The sequence below is a fragment of the Elephantulus edwardii genome, unplaced genomic scaffold (assembly GCF_000299155.1).
Source record: "Elephantulus edwardii isolate Elephantulus edwardi_28Jun2011 unplaced genomic scaffold, EleEdw1.0 scaffold00121, whole genome shotgun sequence".
In the NCBI taxonomy this organism is placed as follows: domain Eukaryota; kingdom Metazoa; phylum Chordata; class Mammalia; order Macroscelidea; family Macroscelididae; genus Elephantulus; species Elephantulus edwardii.
In genome coordinates, this window is record NW_006399871.1 from 5758330 (window position 1) to 5765572 (window position 7243).

Here is a 7243-nt window from a genome sequence, read left to right on the forward strand (position 1 = left end):
AATTGGCAGATACAGAGGAATTTAAAGAAATAACATATGAGCAAGAGCCTATGGTGATGAAGGAAGAAGTTCAAGCTGCTTTGAAGGAAGTAGCAAAAAATAAGGCCCCAGAAATAGATGGTATACCAATTGAAGTATTTCAGATAACAGATGTTGCCCTGGATGTGCTCACCAAGTTGTGCCAAGAAATCTGGAGTGATTTCACATACAGGTGATAGAAAAGATAAATTTGGAGTTCACCAGTGTCTCATTTGGTGTTTTGAGACCATTTGCAAACTGAGATGTCTTCCTTGACAAATGCATAGGAATCCCTCAGTATTCCACTACCAGCTTTTCCTGACCCTTCCAACACATCAAAACTTCTCTTTGTTTAAGGAGACTAGGCCCCCATATCCTCTGAGAAACCACAGTGGTCAGATTGCGAATCAGAGCTGAACTTACCTAGGGAAGTCACGTCCCCATGATTGTCCATGATCTCGCTTTTGGCCATGATAACCTGAGTGGGCAACCCATGGGCCCCAGGTAACAAGTAGCTGCCAATGGGTGAACCAGCAGGAGCTTCCTGTGTTGCTTTCAGAATTACTGCCATGTCCCACAACATGTTCTGACCCTAGAGACAAGGAGCACAGGTGAGTCTACGACGGGATGGTGGAGGTGAGGGACAAATAGATCTTTAAGGTAAAAAATACAGGTGTTTATTTGCAGAGGCCACAGAACATTGAATAGAGATCCCCATGTTGAAATGGGCAGAGAAGCGAGCTGGCCACTTTCTTCTCCATCATTTTGGTTTCCCTCATTGTCCACTTTAGCATTCACATCAAGCTCTGGGAATCTTTTTCACAGAACAGACTTTTCTATGGTTTAAAAAAAGAGTCCAGAAAAACCCCCCAGGGCTCTGCTCCTACACTTAGAGTGGCACTGGGTATTCTGTGCAGTCATGTGACTAGTGATGCCAAGAGCTGTGTTTGAAAATCACCTTTAAACCAGCTCATTCTAGTTTGACCCCTGCTGAGAATCTGAATCCATATAGGTAAAAGAATTCTTATATATACATAAAAATCATATTGGGACCTACAAGAAACAGCTGGGCATCTTGCTAAAATATCGACTCTAATTCCGTTTGTCAGGGGAGGAAATGCAGGTTCTCAGCAGGCAGTCAGACTGGAATGAACCTGGTTGAAGCTTTGGTTTGAAAACACTAAGGATCAAAGCACTTGCACACACATTCCCTCACTCCTCAAAGTGAGGCCAGAGATCAGAAGCAACAGCTTCACTGGGAGCTTCTGAAAAACGCAGAATCCCAGACCATACACTGGGCTTCCTGAACCAAAACCCAATTTTTAACAAAATCCCCAAGTGTAAGGGGTGCTAACAGTCATCTGTAGAAACAGTGGATATGTATTTATTGTAAAGAATCCTGGTGGCCCAGGGAGTCGAGTGTTGGGCTGCTAATCAAAAAGTCAGTAGTTTAAAACCACCAGTTGTTCTGTGGCAGAATGTTAAACAGTCTCTTTCCATTAAACTTTACAGCCTTGGAAATCCAATGAAGGGTCGCCATGAGTCACAATCGATACAGGGGCAGTGGGAACGGCTTTTGGTTTATGCATATTAAGAGTTGTCAAATTCTGATTGGAATCACTTGGGGAAAAAAGACAGATGTCCGGGTCTAGATCATGATATGTATAGCACAGGAGTCCAAATCAAAAAACTGTTGTCTCTGGGTCAACAGGACGCATGGAGACATCATATACTACAGAGGAGAACTGCACCTTATAGCATTTTCATTGCTGTGATCTTTAGGAAGGAGACTGCCAGCTCTTTCTTCCAAGGGAATCTCTGGAACTACAGATCTTCCAGGGAATCCCAACACAGGCCATTCACAAAACATCTTCTGGATCGAGCATTTGTCCAGAAGACAATAGCACCCTGTATCAGGGCTACTGCATAGGAAATAGAGCCAGGAGAGGTGAGCGAACCTCTCAAACCTGCCACTAGCAGGGAAATCATCTTCCTCCTCAAGATGAACAGAAACAAAGTGGGCCTGAAGGGCTGCCAGCAACGCTACAAGCTGACCATCAGCCTCTCTAATGGCCTCATCAATGAGATCGAGCCTCAGTCAGTGTGCACGCACTCAGAGCAGCTCCTGCATCATAAACTAGGCAGCTCATCAGTGTGGCTGCCTCTATCCTGGGTGAGGCTGTGGATGGTATACACTAATGAATCAACTTTTAAAAGGCAGACTTCAGAGTAGTATCTATAGTGTAAAAGTCTGTGGTTTACACCCCACAGAACTACATCTTTCTGTCTGTTGTTGTTAAGTGCCGTCGAGTCGTAGGCGACTCATAGCGACCCTATGAACGAAAGTCCTCAACATTTGTGTGACTTTCATCCTTTCTCCAGGTTCATAGGGTTTCCGGAGGCAAGCTATTTAAAAGGTCTACAATAATTCTCACACTTAACCCCCCACACACACCCCCTGTAAGCTAAGTTTAAGAACCACAGGTTTACAGAAAATACTGAAGGTCATATTAATCTAGAAGGAACATTTCTATTATATTCCAAAGGACTAAAGGCCAGAGACTCAGGCAGGAAACAAGACCTGGCCAGGAGACAGAGAAGCAGGATTTTCTCTGAAACCACCTAAGACTAAGACCGTCTGGTCTGTCATCCCTCAGCACTTCTAGAGCATCATTTATTTACCTTTTCCTCCTGTTCTGATTCATCAAATCCTGTCTGAGGATTCTCCCTAGGGGTCCAGACTTTGATGCTATCAGAGCACAGCTGTTGGCTGGATGCCTGACCCAGGACATTTTCCTCCTCTTCCTCCTCCTTTTTTACTGTCACCGGGCCCCAAGTGGTCAGGGCCACAGCCTCTTTTAGCTCTGCAGTCATCTTCTTTGTTCAGATGCAAACTTATACAGCTGGGGGCAGCCCAGCGGCAGTCCAGCCCCATCTAATCCTCACGTTTCAAAAACGTCTTCTTACGTTTCTTCCTAGGTTCAGGATGAGTCTGTCTACAGGGGAAAGAGGAAAATATTGTCAGTACCAAGCAGAGGTTTGCCTGGAGGCCAGGTAGCCTATGAAACAATTTTGCAAAAGCCCAGGGAGCTGCTTCTCTAGCCCAGGGAATGAGCTGCTCTCTCTCCCCTTACCCGATGAAAGGGGTTGGGCATAAGGATTAAACCTGTCTTCACAATAATTATACTGCAAATAGAGTGATGCACTTTATTTCTGATTATAAAACTAAAATTTTTATTGTAAAAATAGAAGAAGTACAAAGAATGATTATGAAAGATCACAAAGATAACTACTGTACATCATTGGTAAGTGCTATCAAGTTGAGTACAAGTCATAGCAATACTACAAAAGATCTGAACTCTGTTCTATCCTGCACCATCCTCCCAATTCCCAACACACAAAAAGCCCACTGCAGCAGTCACTGTGTCAATTCGCCTGGTTGAGGGTCTTCCTCTCCTTTGCCGACCCTCTACCCTTCCCAGCATCATGTCATTCTCCAAGAAACAGCCCCGCCTAGCAACATGCCCCAAGTATGTGTGGTAAAACCTCATCATTCTGCCTCCACAAAAGCACTCTGGCTGCACCCTCTCCTAGGCATATCCGTTTGTTGTCTTGGCCATCCATGGGATGTTCAATGCTCTTCTCTAACACCACAGCTCCAAATATTTTAAGAAAAAGTTCCTATCACACTAAAAATTGTTATCAACTTTGGGTTGTTTTTTTTTTACTTTTGTACTAAGATATTTGAGTGTGGAGGAAACAATCTGAAGGAAAAGACAAGAATTCTCTAGGCAATGCATTTCAAATAAATATCTCTGGGTAGTGTAATTTCAGGTCACTTTGAGCAGGACTTGGAATCGGTTCATTTAGAGTATGTGCCGTCACCTTCCATCGAGGTTTCTAAGGTTGTAAATTGCACTGGAGCAAACGGCCCATCTTTCTCAATTGCAGCAGCTGGTGGATTCAAACTGCCTGCCGTTGGGTTGGCACTGTATTTCCTTATCCACTAGGCCATCTCTGCTGGTAACACAGAGAGTCAGCAGGTCGGATAAAGACTCTCTAAAAGATGGATTGACAGAGGCTGCAAGACAATGGGTGCAAACACAAGATGGCAAAGGGCCCTGCAGTGAATCATTCTGTTGTACAAGGGGTTACTTTGAGAAGGAGCGAATTCAACAAGCATCAAACAACATTAATTTGAGCACAGCCACGCCAGCTGAGCTTAGGATTTTTCAAATTTGCTGAGTAGTGAGGAGTTTTACTATTTTAGTTGATTATGAAAACATTTAAATATCTCTTTCTAGTTTCCTTTAAACTCAGGTCACCTAGCGGCAAGAAGCTGCACTTGTAATCCTGAAGGCAGGTGGTTCGAATCCCACCAGCTGTTGCGCAGGAGGATGAGCAATCTCCTCCCTTGGAATTAACTGCCTCTTAATATCCGCTTGAAGGTCAGCTATAGGTCAGTTCCTAGCGCGACAGTACACAACAGTTCCCTTTAGATGTTTAATTAGAACAAAGAGTCGCGTTTTTCTTAAACTCTCCGTTTGCAATTGTGAAGACCATATACTTTTCCCTATTGAAGTTATTTTTAATTTCAGATTACAATCCATTTCTCGGGTGATGTAATACTTTCATTCCAAATCTGGATTCTGGAGGATTATCTTTTCCATAACTGGATGAGTACTATTTTACAGGACGACCCTTCAGACTCGTTCCACCTTGTGTATGCGCGGGAGTGCCTTCTTCGAGTACTGTCATCAATTTCCAATGAGACCTAACTATGTCTGCATCCTCGGGCGGCACAGTACGAAAGTCTTCCCTTCCACTGCTTTCCCCATTTCCAAACGTGACAATCCATCGTCTCCATGGACTCCGCACCTGCCTGGCCCTGGGGCGGTGCACACCATCCTCCCCCGGGGCAAGGCCTCGGGGAGGAAGCGGCCCTGGAGCCCAGGAGGCGGGCTACAGAGCCCCGGGCCAGGGCTCGGGCCCCCGAGGGTTCTTGGAGAAGGATGCGCTGGGCAGCCCCGCGCGCCGCCGCCCCCGGGCCGGTCCCTCCTGCGCCCCCGACCCTCGTACCCGCTCACCGTGCACCCCGGGAAGGCCCAGCACGAGCTCCTTGGCTCTGCAGCAACAGGCCAATGGTCCGGGACCCCTGAGTCTAGGGGCACGAGAACAATGACCGGACAGGAAGTACCTCCGGACGGACTTCCGGCCCTCCAAATCGCCAGGCCGGTCTCTCTAGGAATCTCGGAGGTGCTTTCATCTCGATGGGTGTCAAGCCAGCTCCCAGTACAAGGAGCCGTTTGGAAGCGCGGGAAAGAGGATGCTTGCTGCTCAAGGTTTCCCAAGAGCACTATCAGGTGTTCTGGAATCCCCATTCTTCTCAGTGTTAACCTGAATGTGTTCCCCTTGATTGCATCTTGTTATTATTGCGTGCCGTCGAGTTGGAACCCACCCAGAGCTGACCCGCCGGCGGGTTTTCAACTGCAGTTCATGTCCCCGGAGGAACTTGTCCATCCTTCTCCTGAGAAGCTGGTGGATCCGAACCGCGTGTCTTCGGGATTACAGCGGAGCTTCTTGCCACAATCTCAAAATCAACAAGTCGACAGTCATTTTACATGTGGATTTTCTTAACCACCACCCTAGCCAAGCGTTTCAATTACCAGGACCTTGTTGCTGATTTGTAGATTCCCACATACATACCCCTCTATCCCCCATCCTTAGCCTTTGGCAGCCACTCACGTCTCACCTCTACTTTTGTCATTTGATAATGACATATGGACAAACTCGTACAGTATGTGACTTTTTTAGGTTTGCACTTTTAAGTCAACATAATTCCCTTGAAAACTAATCCATTTAGTTTGGGGTAGCTACAGTTTACCTTATTTTACTGCTGAGTGTTAAGTAGTCCATGGTATAGATATATCAATATAATTATACACCTATAGAAGGACATGTGGGGTGTTTCCTGGTTTTGAATGTCATAAAGGCGTTATGAACATGCATGCAGAAGGATTTCTGTGAGCATTCATTTTCATTTGTCAGGTATAAAGGCCCAGAAGTGCAATCATTGGATAATATGTAAGTACATGCTCAATGCTGTTTAAGAAACTGCCAGAGGTTTCCATCATGGCAGAACATTTTACATTCCCATCAGTGTATGACTTTTCAAAATTTTCGTCTTAGAGATTGTAATGCCTAAGTAGTGGTATTCCTTTGTGCTTTTAATAGCTTTAATATTTGTTCAATATTGAACATCTTTTCATGTTTGTCATTTATACTTGAAATGTGTTCATATCTCTGATCATTTTTATTTTTTTAGGGTTCTTATGTAACATAGACTTACAAAACCTAGGACTGCCAAGAAAACAAATAGGTCTGTCTTGAAGAGGGTGAAAACAAGTTTCTCCTTGGAGGCTAGGGTTTTGAAGCTCCGTCTTAACATACTTTGGGGACGTGGCCAGGAGTGACCTGTCCTCTCTGGAAAAGGACGTCATGCTTGGAAGGTCATGATTGTGGAGGGTCAGCCGCCCAAGAGAGGAAGACCCCTGATGGGATGGATTGATACAGTAATTGGGGCAATGAGGGTTGGTGTGCTGGAATTAATGAGACATGATGGGCAAGGTTCAGAGTTGCTGTACATAGGGTCACTATGGGTCACAATAGCACGTAACAACACTATAACCTCGATACAAACCCTTTGTCAAATGATTTGTAGATATTTCCTCCTAGTTTATACCATTTTATTATCTTAACAGGCTCTTCTGTGGAGCAAACTCATTTTAATGGGGTTCAATTTACCAATTTCTTTTAATGGGTTATAATTTTAGTGGCAAGTCTAAACTTTTTGTGTATCCCTAGGTCCTGAGGATTTGGCCCCTATTTTTACCACAAGCTGTACAGTTTGAAGTTTCTAGAGGGTGATGTTTGAGTACAGGAGTTGTTTTTGGTTTTGTCTGTGAATATCCATCTGATTGCTCCTGTAATTTTTTAAAAATAATTATTTCACCATGTATTATTACTTTTACACCTTTGTAGAAACCAATAGATTTTTGAGTAAGTCTATTTCTGGCTCTTCATATAGTATAGATCATTATCTTTAATAAACAACAACTCTCATCTTTCTATATATTTTATTATAGAACATTTAATGCATACATAAAAGCAGAGGACAGGATCACGAATTCCTCAACCAACTTCGTCACTCCATCACCTGGCTCTT